Below are 18,699 nucleotides of genomic sequence, written 5' to 3' on the forward strand. Positions count from 1 at the left end.
AATGTTCATGGGCAAAATGTGCATTTTGCATTTGAAGGCTTTTAAGTTTAGTTTGGAATGATGACTTGAGGGCACAATGAGCGCATTTTTCCTCCGATTTCAATGAAATTTGAAAGTTTGGTTTAATTGTTATGCCGTGCTTACCTATTTTGAATTTAATTTTGTTGCTATTTTAATTGCCCCGAGCTGTAGCTTTGTTAAATGGTGTCATTTTATACATAGTACAAGATTTGTTTTTTGTTTCTTAGGACTTAGGAGATACTCGATGTCATATTCATTCAAAGAGTCTTTTGGAGGAAATAACGACAGACAAAAAAAAAAAAAAACAAATCACTTGTCGTTTCCTTTAATATATTGTCGTTTGCTTGATGGCACTAGCAGACAAAATCGTTTACACAAAATGTTCTCAAATTCTTAACTCTTGAATACATGATTTTGTATGTTTGAATGTATGTATGAAGGGGCCCCTTCATTGGTATATGCTCAAATAAGCCTGTATGTGTGGTTATTTTGAGTGGTTTCTTTTGCAATTTGAAAACTATGGAAAAGTGGGGAAATTTGTTTTGTTTTTTTTTTTTTTTACTTTTTTTTGCTATTCCCCGAAACTCAAAAATTGTCATCCTATGACCAGACTGATTTCGATTTCTTGGCCCAATAAAATATTTAGTAAAGTCCAATACTTGCTACAGTTAATAGCCAAGTGAAAACTAATCTAAAGTCAAATTTCAAATTTTTGAAAACCAAAAAAACCAAAAAGGTGGGTCCTTAGTCTAGGATCTTTGTGGGGATATCTGTGATGTGCAAAGAAATCGAAAGTGAAAAAATAATAAAAAAAATAAATTTAAGATCTGTCATATTGTTTGTGACGGTATATTAAAAATCATATTTAGATTTTTGTTTTTTTTTTCTGCTTCATATGTACGTACTATCAAATCAATGTTTGTTGTTGCCATTGTTGTTTTGGATAAATAAAAAATCAAAGTGTCAGTGTTTGGATTTTTTATGATATTATTAAGAATATATTGGCTGTAGGCCAATTTAATAACCGCTTCACCGCTGTTTCGTTGCTGATTTGATGCCAATGTTTTCAGCGTTCGATTCGCTGCGCCTGGGACAGTATAGATCCAGCCCATAACTTATTTTAATAATTCCATTAAAATTTGTGTGTTTGTGTGTTTTTTTTAATGTTTGAAAATATTTTAATTATCTACTGCTGATGTTGTTCCGAATCGCGTTCTTCGCCTTATGACGAACACCAAATAGATGTGTTTTTCCAAATGTCGAGTGGTTATGAAAAATTGACGAAAGCAAATCACAGATATCCAAAATTCATATACATGTATTATATGGAATCAATATCTATTATAGAAAGATGGATAGATAGATATGTGTATAAATATAACTTGTCTCATTGTTGTTGCTTTCTTCTCTATTTCTAGCCAGCAACATGACTGAGGCACAAAACTTAATGACCACCTCCTTGATTTTGTTCTTTTTGTTGGCCGTCTTGTGGATTCTTTATTCCATGTTCTAAATTAGAACTCCACCCCATCATATGTAAAAATAAGAGAAAATCATTCATATGCCATTGCCACACAAAAAACACCTGCACAAATATGCTGAACAATAAAAGAATTTATTAGTCATGAAAAGTAAGTATTCATAAATATTGATTTTTGATATGTGGCATACAATTTGAATTGTCTACATATTTTATTGTTAATAATCATATATATAAACATACATAATATATAAGTCATAGAGGAAGAGTTTCTTAATTTGTTGTTGTTTTTTTTAACAATACAAAAATAACTAAATCAAAATTGTTGTTGGAAAAATTTGTGATATCTATGCCAATTTTACCTACAGCTATAAATTCCTTTGTTGTATTGAAAAAAAAATATGAACTTAGACATTTCAAGATCAAATAAAGCTATGTTAGGTTAGGTTGATAAGATGGTGCAGATATTAATCCGCCCCATGCCACTATGGAAGTACAACTAAGCCAGTGATCGGCTTGTTGTGCTCTCTAAAAACTATAATGTAAAGCTATGTAAAATGATTTTAGCATTCCTACAGTCCCTACCTACTTATATCAAAAAGTATCCATGCAACTGCAAAATGTTGCAAAAGATTGAAATTAGACACATTTGCACTATTCATACAGTCCCAAACTATTTTATAACAAAAATGTAACCATTCAATTAAAAAATGTTGTAAAATATCGAAATAGGACTTAAGTATATATGCGCGATTCCTTCTGTCCCAAGCTACTTATATAATACAGTGCACATTCAATCAAAAAAAAAAATGTTTGGATACATTCCTTGTTGTAAATGGAAAGTGAATAAATAATAATAATAGCAGATTTGCGATTTGCAATATATTTAGGAATTCGTCTCAGGTATTTTTCAGCTATTCCCATAGTCCCAGCTTATTCATAGTAACAAATTAAATTATCTTGAGCTGGAATGCTCGATATATCATGGAAGGATTTTAAAGATCAAAATATGGTTGCCCAAGAAGTAATTGCAGATTTTTCATATAGTCGGCGTTGACAAATTTTTTCACAGCTTGTGACTCTGTAATTGCATTCTTTCTTCTGTCAGTTATCAGCTGTTATTTTTAGCTTGCTTTAGAAAAAAAAACTGTAAAAAAAGTATATTTGATTAAAGTTAATTCTAAGTTTTATTAAAAATGTATTTACTTTCTTTTAAAAAATCCGCAATTACTTTATGGACAACCCAATATAAAGAAACTAATTCAATTTAATAATTCAATTTTTAAAGATTTGAAGTTAAATATTCAACTCAATTATATTTGAGTGATTCCTACTGTTCCAACCTACCTATGATAATAATTACCCACTCAACTCAACTACAAACTTTTGTAAACATACACTAGTTAATAGGATTTATCTTATACCAGTGAATTTCCAATATTTTTATTATAAGTAGATTGGTACAGTAGGAATTCAAATCTCTTAAAATTAAATTTATTCAATATTTACCATTACAAGTCTACTTTTTTGAAAACCTATTTTTGGACTTTGGATTGATTTTTAAACTGTAGACTGGAGTTGACTGTCAGTCAGTCATTTTCGACCTTCCTGCGATACAACCATTTCTTTCAGTTCCATATTCCATGAAGGTTAAACATTTTCACCCAAGAGTTGATTTTACAGTCGCAGAAAAAAAAAATTGGAGGAACTCTCTCTTAGCTAGAGGCGAACGTGGTATCCTGTGTAGCATGGTAAATTCAGAAGGAAGATCAATTAAATTTCAAGGTCAAAAATTAACTCTTGTATATTTCCTACTATTCCAACCTACTTATTATGAAAATTGCTTAATTGCATTTATTTTTGTAAACATACGCTATTGTTGAAAGAATTTATTTCATACATGGTAATTTGCAATTTTTAATTATAAGTAGTATGGGACAGAAGGAATCGGGGAGAGAAATTTTTTCTTTAAGTCTTCTAAAATTACTTTGGTACACAGTGTATCAACTTCGTCTCTATATAAAAACGACTTCTTATTTAAGTCAACTTTTTTGCTTCAAAATGTTCGAGCCGTCTTCAATGGGATTGATTAATTAAAATTTTGCAAATATTTTCAAATTCTTTAATTTCTCTCAAAAACTCCTACTCAATACGATATCCAAGTAACAAGGCTAGTGGCTAGATGATTAATGCCACAAAAACGTGTTAATCACCCTCTGTAGACTTCGCAATGAATTCTAGTCTATAATCCATATATAATCGAAGTAGTATACCAAATATTCGATATTCAAAGTGTGCATATACACCTTCTTTATTTGATTCATAGAGTTGGCAGCAGCGCCATAGCCAGCATAAGCAGTAATAAAAAATGCATCTGTGTACAAAGCCCAAAGGTGTGTGTGGGTATGTGTAAGGCAAACGCACATTTTAATACATATATTAACAAGAACAACAAAAAATACCATTGGATTTTCCATTTAGACGAAAATATAGAACAAACGCCTGTTGCGCCCGCCCACCTACTTAGATGCCGTTCTTTTTGTGAACCGAAAATACACGAACAAAAAATTTTATAAGAATACCTCATACGCATGGAATTAAACAAAAACAACGATTAAATATAGAAATAACAACAGAAGAAAGCACATAGATATATAGAAAAAGAAGTGTTGGCAAGAAAATGGGTATTCGAGTATGCAATGTAATCGGGTATATTATTCAACAAAATGAAAAAAAATGTGAAAAAAGTTATTTTGAATTGTTTAAAGATCGTATTTCGATTTAGGTACATTTGTCCGATTCCTACTGTCCCATTCTACTTTTAACAAATGTTTGCAAATCGATGGATTTTTTTTAATTTTTATTTTTCTTTGTATTTATTTTCTTTATCGAAATCAAATGAAGAAACGTAAAACGATTTCCCATTGTATTTCTCTTTCGAGACGAGCTTAATGATCGAAGATTTTTTTTTGCAATGGAAAAGTAAAGCCAGAAGACACTACAACACCGACCATAGTATGACACATTTCGATTGTAAAGAGATTGGAAGATGCAGTTATGCAACTTTTCGTGCATCACCCTATTTACAATAAATTGTAACAAAGTTTCCGACTAACTTTTGAACTTGTTTATTAGGAGTTAGTGTAAACGACGGTGGCCGCCTTGGCACAGAGGCTAGCATGTTCGTCTATGATTCAGATGGCCTGGGTTTAAATCTTGTCGAGTACTTAAAAAAAAAATATACAACGGTGGTTATCAACTTACTTATGTAGCGACATTTTGTAAGGTATTCAGCAACGCAGAACTTCTTTATAACTTCGGTTATAAGAAGCAGAAGAACGTGAATGGCGTAGCACTCATGGAATGTTCGTAGGGAACTTTGCAAAATTTGCGAAATATTATCTTGGGCCACCCTATTTTTTTTCTGAAAAGGCCTATATCTCTTCAGATTTTGTCTTTCAATCTCACAAATAATTTACTTAAAATGTTTTGTTGCATATACGGTCTTAGGCAATCCTGTTAGTAAGCCATCGGTTGCCGCTGCTTCGTTATTCCAAAGCTGAGTCTGGTATAATCACCTCATTTAAACTTCAATACAATTTTTTTTTTAATAAAAATTAATTAATAATATACAACTAACTCTAGTTGGAAGGGTTATAAAGCACCATGATCCATTTGACACCTCCCGCTGATGATATTTCTTGGTCGAAATTGAAATCGCGATACGGGAAACCAGTCAAATGCTTCTAGCAACAACACACTTTTGCTAATTTTTAAATGTTTTTTGCTATACTATTCTTTGAATAGAAAGCATTAAACAATGGTTTAAAGTCGGAAAATATCCTGCAATGGAATCTCAATATGATTTTAAGACCGAAAAAAGAGTTTTTTTTACTAAAATAACTTATCAGACCATTTTTTCAAGGACAATTAATTTTAAAAATTAAACTGGTTAAATTAAATTTCGATTAAAATTTCGATCAAAATTTACGAGAAATTTCTGTAGTATAATGCATGTTGTTTTTATCAATAATTACAATTGTATTGATAGCAATTAAATTTAAAGTGTTTAAAGATCGAATTTTGAATTAGGTATACAAACGCGATTCCTACTGTCCCAACCTATTAATTCACAAAATTATTTGTTTAACTAAAATTTTTTCTAGATTCATTAGAACTTTGTTTAATTTTCTGTTTTCTTGAAGAAACAGAACGAAATGTCATTGGAAATAGGTTGAAAAAAGGTATAAGTTGGCTGATTTAGCAATTCCACAATATTTCGTGGGTCACCCTATACAAGAAAAAAAGTTTCTTTGCATATTTTTTGAAATTTCTTCTTGAATCAGCTAATTGGATGATCGTTGAGTCTTTTATTCGAATATTGCACATCACCAATAACATATGCATGATTTTGCTATGAATGAGCTACGTAAGTGGCATCCATAGCGAAAAGTACAAATACAACAAAAAGGCAATGCGATGGCTTTATTTTAATAATTTTGTTTTTTCTTGTCAAGATGTGAATTGTGAAATTGTATTTGTTGTTTTTGTTGTTGTGTTGGTAATTTTGGAATTTATTTGATTTTGCTTCCATTCCTGTCGTTTCGGCCAGCAGCGGATTTTTCCAATGGTCCAAAATAAAAATTCAGTTTGAACGTGTCAATCGATTCGAACGGTTTTTAAACCAAAAAAATAATTATCAGAAACTCTCCTTCTACGGAAAAAGTGCGTTGAATATAACAAAAATATTATATCGAAAAAAATATTCAAAATTAAAAAAAAAAAATTAGAACAATGAAAACAAAAAAATAAAAATAAATCTAAATATTAAAAAAAAATTGAAAAAATTTAAAAAATAAATCTATTTTATAAAACTTCAAATGCAACATTTTAAAAATGTTTAAAAAATGTTTTAAACATTTTAAACAATTTTTAAAATATTACAATTTTTTTTTAATAAAAAACTGTATAAGTGCAACGAAAAAGAAAAAATGTTTTATGAATTAAAAAAAAATCACAAATTTTTAAAAAATTTAAAATATTTTAAAAATGTTTTAAAATTGTTCAGAAATTTAAAAAAATTTAAAAATTTTAAAAAATTTTTAAAAAATTAAAATTGTTTTTTTTTCAATAGAAGGCAGAATATGTTAAAGGATGAATTTATTCCGTTAGAGTTTTAAACAAAAAATTCACGGAGTTAAAGCATTTTATACCACAGTAGTGGAGTAGCATAAAATACATGAAGTGATTTGTAATTGTGCACACTTAAATCATATTGAACATTTCTTTTGAAATTTTTGTATAAGTTTTTTATTTTTTGTTTTACTTTTTCTTCCTCCACTTAGAAAAATCAAACAATCAAAATGAGTGAAGCCCATAACTTGATGACCACCTTTCTCATCCTTGCCTTCTTGTTGACCATCATGTATGTCCTCTACGAAGTCGCATTCTAAATGGATTATTCGCTCGCATAGATAAAATACCCCTTCATCTATCCAACTCATCGAAATGTTTTCAAAATTATATTTTGAATGGCTCACCTCATCCCAGTTCATAGCCGTTGCCTTTTTTAAGAAAATTTTATATTCCACATAATGATGTCGTAATTTAAGCAGCTATTAGGATCTAAAGGAGTTTTTTCTATCATCGTAGTCACATAAGGAAAGTGAAAGGTAAGTTTGTGTAATATTTAAGAATTTTTAGATTGGGAGAAAACCAGTAGTTTAAATTATGAAGAAAAAAAAAAGTCAATTACGCAATCACAAGTTAAACCAAAGCACAATAAACGGAAAAACCAAAAATTTCCAAAAAAATTTTATAAAATGAAACAAGCTAATAACAAATTTAAAATCCAAAAAACCATTTTACAATTATTATCTCTAAAAAAAATTGCCAAATTAAAATTTTTCTAAGTGTAGAATTTTCCAGATCATTTTGAAGAAAAAACATTGAAGTGACTATTTATTATAAAAAACTAGCTGGACCAGGCACGCTCCACTGCGCCTTCATTTACTTTATATGGAACAAAATTTTCCTTGGAATATTTATTTTCGACAATTGAAGAGCTTTGAGTGAAATACCATGCTACGAAAATAGTATATCGCTTGACAAACAGTCCGATCCGATCCAAACAGTCAGCCCGATATTCTCATGATGTCTGATTTAGGGGTGTTTTCGGGGTTGAGGTGGTCCCCCAGACACTTGGCCCTAAAAAAATATCAGCATCGTGCTCAAATACCATTTTTTAAACCCCAGTCAGTAAAAAAGTGATGTTTGTGCTCTATTCTCATATATTTGGCCTCAAAATTGGATATCAAATTAGTTTTCTAATCGCAAATACCGTTCACTTAAACCCCTCATTGAAAAAGCCAGCAAATATGTCCGGTTTGGGGTATGGGCCCTAAAAACTATGAATATCGAGCTACACTGTTTTGAAGACCTATATTGTCTTAGTGAGCAAATACGTCCTACTTGGGGGTTGTAATGGTGTTGAGACGTCTCCTAGACAGTTGGTCCCAAATGTTGATGTCAGATTCATGGTCTACTCCCAAATACCCTTTATTTGAGCTCCATTTTTCCATAGTCGGAAAACACGGCCCCGGATGGGGCGGCCTCTCAGTGAAGTGGCCTTAAAAATATATATCGGATTCGTGTTCTTATCTAAAATATCTCTTATTTGAGTCTCATATTGCAATGGTCAGCAAATACTTCCTATTTGAGTGGTGTTATGTGGGTGGGTTGCCCCCATAGACACTTTTCCCGAACATTGATATCAGATTCGTGATTTACTTCCAAAGACCTATCATTTGAATCCCATATTGCTATAGTCGTAAATTTGTCTTCTTGTGACTGTGACAATATCCGTCCGTCAATAGAAGATGTAACAGCCGCATAAGGTTGATGGGGATTGAGAATTGGAATTCTTAAGGAAGATATTGCACAGAAAACTGACTCGCTTTTAAGTGGCTGGTTGATTTGTTCGCGTGCGTAGATATCACATGAGCATTAATTTCACAAATCTTAGATTAAATAGGACAATTCACATGCCATGAATCTGTGGGTCAGTCAGACGGACGGATATGATATACTTGGCACTAAAAAAAAATGAAAATTTGCCCATGAACCTTCCACTAAGGAACAGGGTAAACTTCTGACATATCAATGAATTTAAGCTTAATAATAAGGGACCACCTTTTAATAGCCGAGTCCGAACGGCGTAAAGCAGTGTGAAACCTATTTGAGGAGGAGTTTTTACATGGCTGCCATAGCAGTACCTCACAAGAGTCGCTGGCATTAGGAGTGGAAAACCACCGCTGATAAGTTTTTTCTAATGTTCTAGCCAGCATTCGAGTCCAGACTTTTAGCGTTATAGGCAGACATGCTAATCCATGCGTTAAGGTGGCCTACGAGGTTCTTACCAGCCCAGAAACGCGTCTGCCAATGGTGTGATATTCATAGCTGGCAATTTTTTTTTCTTCAATTCATAAAAACAATCTTTCTGGTCACATGGTGGTTCCTCAGTAAGAATAGAAAATAATCTCTCCGAACCATTTAATACCAAACGAGGTTTCAGACAAGGAGACAGCCTATCGTGTGATCGCTTTAATATCCTGTACGAGATGCAGATGTGAATAGATATGGCACACTAATCACAAAAGAACACATGCTACTCGCCTATGCCGACGACATCGATATCATAGGTCGGTCATCGGAAGTAGTAACTGCCGCCTTTGAAAGAATCGAAAGAGAGTCAGTGAAAATGGGTCTGGCAGTAAATGGAGATAAGACGAAATGAATGGTTTCAACTCCCAAAAAGCCTTGCATAACCGAGCAGATAAAGAAAATGGAGAAAGTTGGGAACCACAACTTTGAGACAGTCAGTAACTTTGTCTACCTCGGCACCGCCATTACCGAAACGAATGACACCAACTTTGAGATAAAGCGAAGAATAATACAGGCGAACAGATGCTACTTTGAACTAAGTAAGCAGTTTAGAAACAAGGCCACCTCTCGACAGACGAAGATTACACTATACAAGGCACTGATACTACCCGTGCTTTTATATGGTTCTGAGGCGTGGGTACTTGCGGAAGCCGATAAGGCAGTTCTTGGAGTATTTGAGAGAAAGATTCTTCGTAAAATATATGCACCAGTTTGCATATATTTTACGAAGAATATAGGCGTCGTATAAACCACGAGCTGAATGAGCTGTATGTCGACGATAGCATAGTTACACGACTGCGTTGGCTAGGTCATGTTGTCAGAATGGATGAAGAAGCTCCAGCAAAGAAGTCTTTTGAAGGCAATTACGGTGGTACACGCAAACCGGGAAGACCAAAAGCCCGATGGAAAAATCAAGTGCTGGGAGACACCTCGAAACTTGGTGTCAGAGATTTTAGAATGAGCGCAGAAGATCGAGGCGCTTGGAATGCTTTTCTACGTTCGGATAGTGGAACAAATATTCTGTCATAGCCAATTAAAGTAAAGTAAGGTCACATGGTGGTCATTTATGCTCGACTTACGCAAGAAGGATTAAAAGGAGTTTTAAAAAAATGTGGTACATTTCACATTAATATTAATCATTTTGTTAAAAAAAAGAAATAATTTCCTAGCCCTGATTTATTAACAAGGTATATAGGTACAGTTGGTTTGCCGCATATTTTGACTATGTATGAAAAAATTTAAAACTCAAATTTTATTTAAGAAAAATTGTATATTTTCAGTTAAAAGATACATCAATTATTTAAAAAATATTAATTAATGCTTGTATAGATTAACTCTCTTTATGATCATAGTAGATAGGAACAGTAGGAATCCCGTATTTTCACACACTGTTATTAAAAATTGAAAAATAAACATTAAACAAATTAGAGAAAAATTATTGATTTCATGTATTTCAAGTATGTATATGTGTTTATTAGCCTTAATATAAATTAAGACTAGTTAATTGTTTACATATAAATAATAAATTCTGTGTTTATCTTTTTTTGAAAGTAATTTCTTCCTTTCCATTCAAGGCTATTGTTTATAAGATTTATTCCACATTCATCCACCTCCAATTGGGAAGTTTATTCTTCATTATTATAGACATTAATAAAAATGTTTTTCCTCCCATATATTGCTAGCATTATTTGTTTTCAAAACAACTATGAGCAATAATGCCAATTTTAATGCCCATTGCAGTTATATAAACACATTTAGTGGAATTTTCAAAATCATCGCCTCTAATTTGCGTAACATACAATTTAGGGGAATTTAAAATTTTTACCTCCTTGAACTAAATTTTGAAAGAGGCAAAGATAAAAAAATTAAAATAAGCTTTAAATGTAAAGCAAATGTTTAAACACTTATTGTTTGTGTATATAAGTTCTCATGTGTGTATGGGTGTTTTTCGACTTGGTTGTTGACGTATGAGGATTAACAAAAAAAAAAAATAATTTTGAAAAGAACGCAATTTTTCTTTTAAAAAATTAAAAAAATAAACAGCAGATGACCAACCGAACTGTTTTTCATGCTCTGGAATGAAAATAGTATGTTCAAGTACTTTAAAATGGATATGGGCTATTGATCAATGATGACAGGCAGATGGAAATCGACAAATGTAAAACCATTATGTCTGCCATGTCATTGTCATTGTCTGGTAACCTCCATTACCTTTTAAGTTCTTGAAATTAGTATACATTTCAGAAGTAATGGCAGCAATTTGGGTGCTGACATTGTGGGGAAGTATCGGAATACAAATGCATGTGTCCGTCCGTCTTTCTTTAGTGAATATAGTTTACCATGCCCATGTGTCTACCCAGGCTATAGCGTTATATTATTTTGTGATCTGCATACAAGAAGATTTTGTATATATGTTTAATGTCTGCCGTGAGTAACATATCAGATATCAAGCCTTTGCTTCACTCTCAATAAAACTAGTAAACTACAAATATTTAATATATGGACTTGAACTAAATACAAAAAAACAAATATTTTTTTTCAGTGTATGAATTTTTTTTTTGAAAGAATTATTTTATATTTTTTTTATATGGCAGTTTTAGTGTTATTTTTTTATTATATTATATTTTTTTATTTTTTCTGAATTTTTCTTTGATTTTTTTTGATAGTAGATAGGGACAGTAGGAACTCAGCTTTCATTTATAAAAATTAAATCAATTAAAAATTTGGTTTTGACAGCTGTTAGTAAGCTTTGAAGGGATTAAAGTCCAAACAGGCCCTGACATATTAATAAACTATTTTTCAATCAGTTTTTTTAAACCTAAATTTAATCTCAAACTTATAAAAACAAATAGGAAAAAAGTTTATTAATATGTCAGGGCTTGTTTGGACTTTGTTTCAAAGAATATATTTTTTTTTTTAATTATATATAATTATATCGTATAATATATTGCTCATAAATTAAGAACAATAACAAGTAAGAGCGTGCTAAGTTCGGCCGGGCCAAATCTTATATACCACCAGGGATCGCATTTGTCGAATTCTATGCGCGGTATCTGTTTTTAGGCAAACAGAGAATATTGAATAAGAACTGTAATGCTATTGGAGTTATATCAAGTTAAAGTCCGATTCGGACCATAAATGAATGCTGAACACTGTAGAAGTCATTGTGTTGTATTTCAGTTCATTCGGATACGAATTGCGCCATGTAGGGGCTCAAGAAGCAAAATCGGGGATCGGTTAATATGGGAGCTGTATCAAGCTATTGATCGATTCAGACCATATTAAACACAAAATTTCTGCCAAATCGGATAAGAATTGCGCCCTCTAGAGGCTCAAGACGTCAAGACTCAAGATCGGTTTATATGGCAGCTATATCAGGTTTTGGACCGATTTGAACCATACATGGCATAGTTTTTGGATATCATAACAAAACACGTCGTGCAAAATTTCATTCCAATCGGATTAGAAATGCGCGCTCTAGAGGCTAAAGAAGTCAAGATCCCAGATCGGTTTATATGGCAGCTATATGAAAACATGGACCGATATGGTCCATTTATAATCCCAACCGACCTACACTAATAAGAAGTAATTGTGCAAAATTTCAAGAGGCTAGCTTTACTCCTTCGAAAGTTAGCGTGCTTTCGACAGACAGACGGACGGACGGACATGGCTAGATCGACACAAAGTGTCACGATGATCAAGAATATATATACCATATGAGGTCTCAGACGAATATTTCGAGTAGTTACAACCAGAGTGACGAAATTAGTATACCCCCATGCTATGGTGGAGGGTATAAAAACATTCATTGATTAGATTGTTGAAGTGGTTATTGACAGAAAACTATTAAAAATTTTACGTTCCCAATGTTCTTTCTTTCTATTTTTAAAATTTACAACCGCGCCCACTAAGGCTACGGCATTTGTAGAACATATACAATTTATATATTTAACTTGAAAGAAATTAATTTTTTCGTTGTTATATAAAATAAAAAATTATTTAAAGGCATATAATAGTAATAAACAAAACATTTTTATGTGCCATCATTTCATGCCTGCCCCAAGAAGCCTCCATCACCTGAAATGTTTTGTTGAAAATATTGTTCATAGCAGCTATTGGCATCAATTTTGTGCTTTGATCTTGTCATACACATATCCAAATCGAATTTATATACCTACTTCTCAGTTTTGTTTATGATACACATGAGGCAGTCAAGGCATTCTGCAGCCTTATTTATATTTGTGAACAGCGTATTTCCATGGGAATAGAAATATTTTTTATATTTATGGACCGTACAGCAAGCTAATCATTAAGGGGGGTATAGCAAACTTAAAAAAAATTTACTTTTATATAACAAAAAGTTTTTTGTTTTATGAAAATAGAAAAATAAAAACGTTTTTTCTCAGTGTATAATATTTAATCTGAAAAAAATAATGTTTGTTTATGTTTTTGATGTTAATGTTTTTTATATTCATTGAAATATAATTACTTAAATTGGTATTATATTGTCTATGAATTTCATGATTTTTAAATTTCTTATGAAAGTAGGGTGGAACAGTAGGAATCTCTTTTCTTTCAAACAACACCAAACTATTTGCAAACCTTGAAATCGAAACATTTATGTATATGACCATTGACTATGTCTAAATGATAGACAGAAGGAAATGGAAACGAAAGTGAGAAACCATTATCATACCACACCAGTGCCAAATATGTCTGTCTCCCCATCTTTATCACCTTTGTAGTTTCTTTAGAAAAGATTGACATCGATTTGTTCTTGAGCATTGCCGAATGTATCGGAATTCAAATTTATGTTCCAATGTCTGATAGTTTACTTGTTTACGATAAACACATGCCCATCATGGCTAAAATATATATTTATTTTTTATGAGTAGCACATGACCATAAATTATAAAAAAAAAAACAGGAAAAGCATGCTAAGTTCAGGCGGGCTGAATTTTATATACCCTTCACCATGGATCGCATTTGCCAAGTTCTCTGCCTGCTATCTCTTTTTAAGCAAACAAAGGATAATGGATAAGAATTGTTTTGCTATTGGAGTTATATGAGGTAATGGACCGATTCGGACCATACTTGGTTAGGATGTTGAAGACCATACATATATATGACTAGCTGGTCCTAAAGCTAACCGCTTGAAACCGATCTGGGATCTTGACTTTTTGAGCCACTAGAGGGCGCAATTCTTATCCGATTTGGCTGAAATTTTGCACAAGGTGTTTTGATATGATTTCCAACAACCAAGTTAAGAATGGTTGAAATCGGTATAAACCCTGGTATAGCTGTCATTTAAACCGATCTGGGATCATGACTTCTTGAGCCTCTACAGGGCGCAATTTCTATCCGATTTGGTTAACATTTTGTATAAGGTGTTTTGTTTTTACTTCCAACAATTGTGCTGAGAATGGTTGAAATCAGTCCATAACCTGTTATAGCTGCCTACCGATCTTGGATCTTGCGTTCTTGAGTCACTAGAGGGCGCAATTCTTATCCGATTTGGCTGAAATTTTGCATGACTTGTTTTGTTATGACTTCCAACCAGCGTATCAAATATGGTTCAAATCGGTTCATAACCTGATATTGCTGCAATATAACCCGATTTGGGATCTTGACTTCTTGACCCTCTCGGAGGGTCAATTATTATCCGATTTGGCTGAAATTTTGTACAACGGCTTCTCCCATGACCTTCAATATATGCGTCAAATATGGTCTGAATCGATCGACAGCGTGATACAGTTCCTCTATAAACCGATCTCCCTATTTTACTTTTTTAGATCCTAAAGGCCGCAATTCTTATTCGATTGGGCTAAAATTTTACACAATGAATTCTACTATGGTCTCTAACATTCAATGTAATTAAATAGCATAGCAATAATCTTCTTTTATCCTTTGTTTGCCTAAAAAGAGATACCGGGAAAAGAATTCGACAAATTCGGCCAAACTTAGCACACTTTAACATGATTTTTTGTATGGGTTATCTACATTCAAAATCACCACCGCAGGCCACGGTAGCGCAGAACGCCTGGGTTCGAATCCTGGCGAGACCATCAGAAAAAATTTTCAGCGGTGGTTTTCCCCTCCTAATGCTGGCAACATTTGTGAGGTACTATGTCATATAAAAACTTCTCTCCAAAAAGGTGTCGCTTTGCGGTACGACGTTCGGACTCGGCTATAAAAAAAAGCTTAAACTTAAATCGGACTGCACTCATTGATATGTGAGAAGTTTGCCCCTGTTCCTTAGTGGAATGTTCGAAATTTGCAATTTACTTTCAAAATCATATTTCAAAGCTGCCACTTGGGATAGCACATTTTTAAGATCCGCAGGTCCTTCCTGTATCTATTCCAATTTGAGGGCAAAAAGTCTTCTCTTCTACCAAAGACCTTTTATTGTTGTCCTTTACCATCCTGACAAGCCTTTATATATTATTTTTAATTCCTTTTTGTTTTGGATAGGATGGAGAGGAGGGGGTTTGCCTATGTTCTAAGTCGTCCTACATAACAGTTTGGTGTTGTTTATATTGGGAGGAGAGTAGCGGATTGATATATCTGCCATAAAAACCGATCTGGGGTCTTGACAAGAGGGCGCAATTATTATCCGATTTAGCTGAAATTTTGTACTACGGCTTCTCTAATGACCTTTAACATACATGTCGAAAATGGCATGTATCGGTTTACAGCCTAATACAGCTCCCCTATTTTACTTCTTCACCCCCTAAAGTGCGCAATTCTTACCAGATTTGGCTGAAATTTTACACAATGACTTCTACTATGGTATCCAATATTCAGTTCAATTATGGTCCGAAATTAACCATAACTTGGTATTGTTCCAATAACATAGCAATTCTTTTCTTTTATCCTTTGTATGCCAAAAAAGAGATACCGTGGCAAGAGCTCGACAAATGCGATCCATGATGGAGGGTATATAAGATTCGGCCCGGCCGAACTTAGCACGCGTTTACTTTTTACTTTATGTCATATCAGGATGTAGAAATTTATGAAAAAAATTTTTAATGTATTTTGATTTTCCTTACTGATTTGGTCTGAAGAGTAGGAGAGCCACACATCCTGTGATCCATGATTTATAAGATTGCAAATATTTTTTTTGAGTGTACTCGTTAAATTTATAATCTTCCTTTTAAAAAACTTTAAGCTTGGATATTTACTTTTGCAGTTTAGTTTTGGTGTATTAGTTTATAAAAACTTGTAGTAGCCGAGGACAGTAGGAATGGCGACACAACAAGCAAGCATATTTTTCTAGTGTACATTAGAAGTTATAAACTAGTTTATATAGGATTTGTTTTTCCTTTTTCGAATCCTGCATAAAAATATCTCTAAAAGATTGTTCAAAGTAGTATCAATGTTTTTGAGAGACCCTTACAAAAACTTTATAATAAAATTTTCATTCGATTTTTCATATTCACTTTTAGTAGTAGTTGGGAACAGTAGGAATTATGTATTTTATTCGAGCTTATAATTGTCTTAAGTAACTTTTCTTGTTAAATGTCCTTATCTGAAAGGCATATATTTTACATTACATATTGGTGAGTGCGTTCAGTACCAATCCAGCATCAAAATAACCTACATAGTCACCTTCAAAATTCTTCCAAATATTATTCATAGACATTTTTTATATCTTCAAAAAATTTTTTTTACCATATGTCAGGCAAGGCTGCAACATATCTGTTCTTTATCAGCAGAATATTTCCATGCGAATGAAATTTTCTTTTTTTATTTTTATATATCCATGTATAGATCCCCAACTCAAACAAATCATGGAGGAGAAAAACCGAAAAAGAAAATTTGTCAACAAATGATGATTTGAAACACAAAAACAAAAATTGAGTGAAATTGAGTGAAACGTGCGCAACTCTTTCATTTCATTTCAGCGTGTGTTGAAAAAAACATGTATTATGTATACAAAAAGAAAACGATATTTTTCTTTTGCTAAAGAAAAAAAAAAACAACAAAATGGTAAAAATAAACATAAAAAACCAAAAAATTATTATTTAAAGAAATGTTGTTTTGTTTTTGTTCATTGAGGAGAATTTTCGAGAGCCAACTTTAGTCTCACCCCGCTGCTGATATGTTTCGATCACTTCCAAAAAAAAAGACCAACAATTTTTTATAGGGATTTTATATGCGGTTTGGCCGTGAAAACAAATTTATGACTTTGAGGTATATTTAAAAATTTCATAACGAGGAGATTTCTACAAATTTCCAGGAACATGAAAGTTGACTAATGCCATGCCGTGTTTGCCAAGTATTGCCATAAAATTTATGTTGTTTAATTTCTATGGTATATAATGGGGATGTTAAAATATAATTAACAATAAATTTCTAAATAATAAAAAAAAAATATTTTCTTTAATATCTTTGCAGCTGACGTCATGTAGTCTTACAGAGAAACTGTCCCGGAATGAGGTGGAGAGGCCAAAAGCCTTATATAAAAGTGAGTTTGATAGAAATCTTTTAAATATAAAAAATATAAATAAATACATATTTTTTTTTTTTTGGTTTTCAGCTCTCTGGGACAGGCGGACGGACGGCCAACTTTCAATTTTTAGCTAAAATTAGTTTTCTTGTTTTGTTTCCATATAACTCTTGTTTCAACTTGGGACTTTATTTTAAAGTCTTGTTTATTTCTCCATTATTTATTTAGTCTGTAGTTTAATGCATTTTTTTATGAAAAACATCACTAACGAAAAAACCAAATGTAATTTTATTTGAAGACAATGTGGTCGTCTTTTAACTGTGATAATGTCATCTCATCACTGGAGATGTACGACAATGGTATCTGTGTAAAAATTCTAACATCTCGTTTGTAATCTCTGGAACAGTTTTGGACGATACAAAATAAAATTACTACTTAAAAAACCAAAAAAAAAAACAAATTTATAGTTTTATTATAGCAGTTGCTAAATAATTTTGAGGAGGATAATAAAATCAATAGACAATCATCAAACCATATTATCATTAGCATTAGCCATCCTAAAAAAATAAACCATAATAACTTTTGTTAGCACATAATTGCACTTGTTGCTATTTAAATAAGTTATTGGCATTCAAACTGTGGTGAGATGCATACTACAGTGGCATCCATAAGAGCGATATTCTAAGATAAAATTGCAACAAGTTAATGAACAATATTTGGATGGAAGTTCTGTATAAACCGATCTTTCACATTACTTTCCATCGTACTTTTGGTCTCCCAATTTAAGTATACCACAGTGATAGTCTTCAAAAGACTTTTTCGCTGCAGCTTCTTCATTCATTCTAACAACATGATCTAGACAACGCAACCATTGTATTTTGAAACCTTTAACTATGCTCACGTCATCATACAGCTCATACAGTTCGTGGTTCATACGACGTCGAAACTCTCCATTAATTCAAATTGGTACATTAATTTTACGAAGAATCTTTCTCTCAAACACTCCGAGCACTGTCTCTACTGCTTTCACAACTACTCATGCCTCGAAATCATATACAACAACGCAGGTAGTGTCAATGTCTTGTAAAGTGTAATCTTCGTCTGTCGAGAGGTGACCTTGATTCTAGCTATTTGTTTAATTCAAAAGTAGCATCTGGGACGGGATAAGTACCAACCCTAGAGGCCAACCACAGCAAATTTTGGAGATGGTGAGGTCATAAGTCGTGGGACAATAGCAACTGAAATTTAATTCATATGCGGACAAACTAGTTTTGATGAATTGAGACAAGTTTCAGTCGACGATCAG

The 18,699-nt window shown here is 32.5% G+C and overlaps 1 long non-coding RNA gene across 1 annotated transcript; it reads left to right on the forward strand.

Moving 5' to 3' along the window:
• Nucleotides 1–647: 647 nt before the first annotated feature.
• On the forward strand, nucleotides 648–17,843 carry LOC106092222 (uncharacterized). Its single transcript, XR_001222121.2, has 5 exons — nucleotides 648–757; nucleotides 1,440–1,652; nucleotides 6,847–7,173; nucleotides 17,342–17,411; nucleotides 17,484–17,843. It is a non-coding gene; the product is annotated as an uncharacterized LOC106092222 (long non-coding RNA).
• Nucleotides 17,844–18,699: the final 856 nt, after the last annotated feature.

The sequence above is a fragment of the Stomoxys calcitrans genome, chromosome 3 (assembly GCF_963082655.1).
Source record: "Stomoxys calcitrans chromosome 3, idStoCalc2.1, whole genome shotgun sequence".
Lineage (NCBI taxonomy): Eukaryota > Metazoa > Arthropoda > Insecta > Diptera > Muscidae > Stomoxys > Stomoxys calcitrans.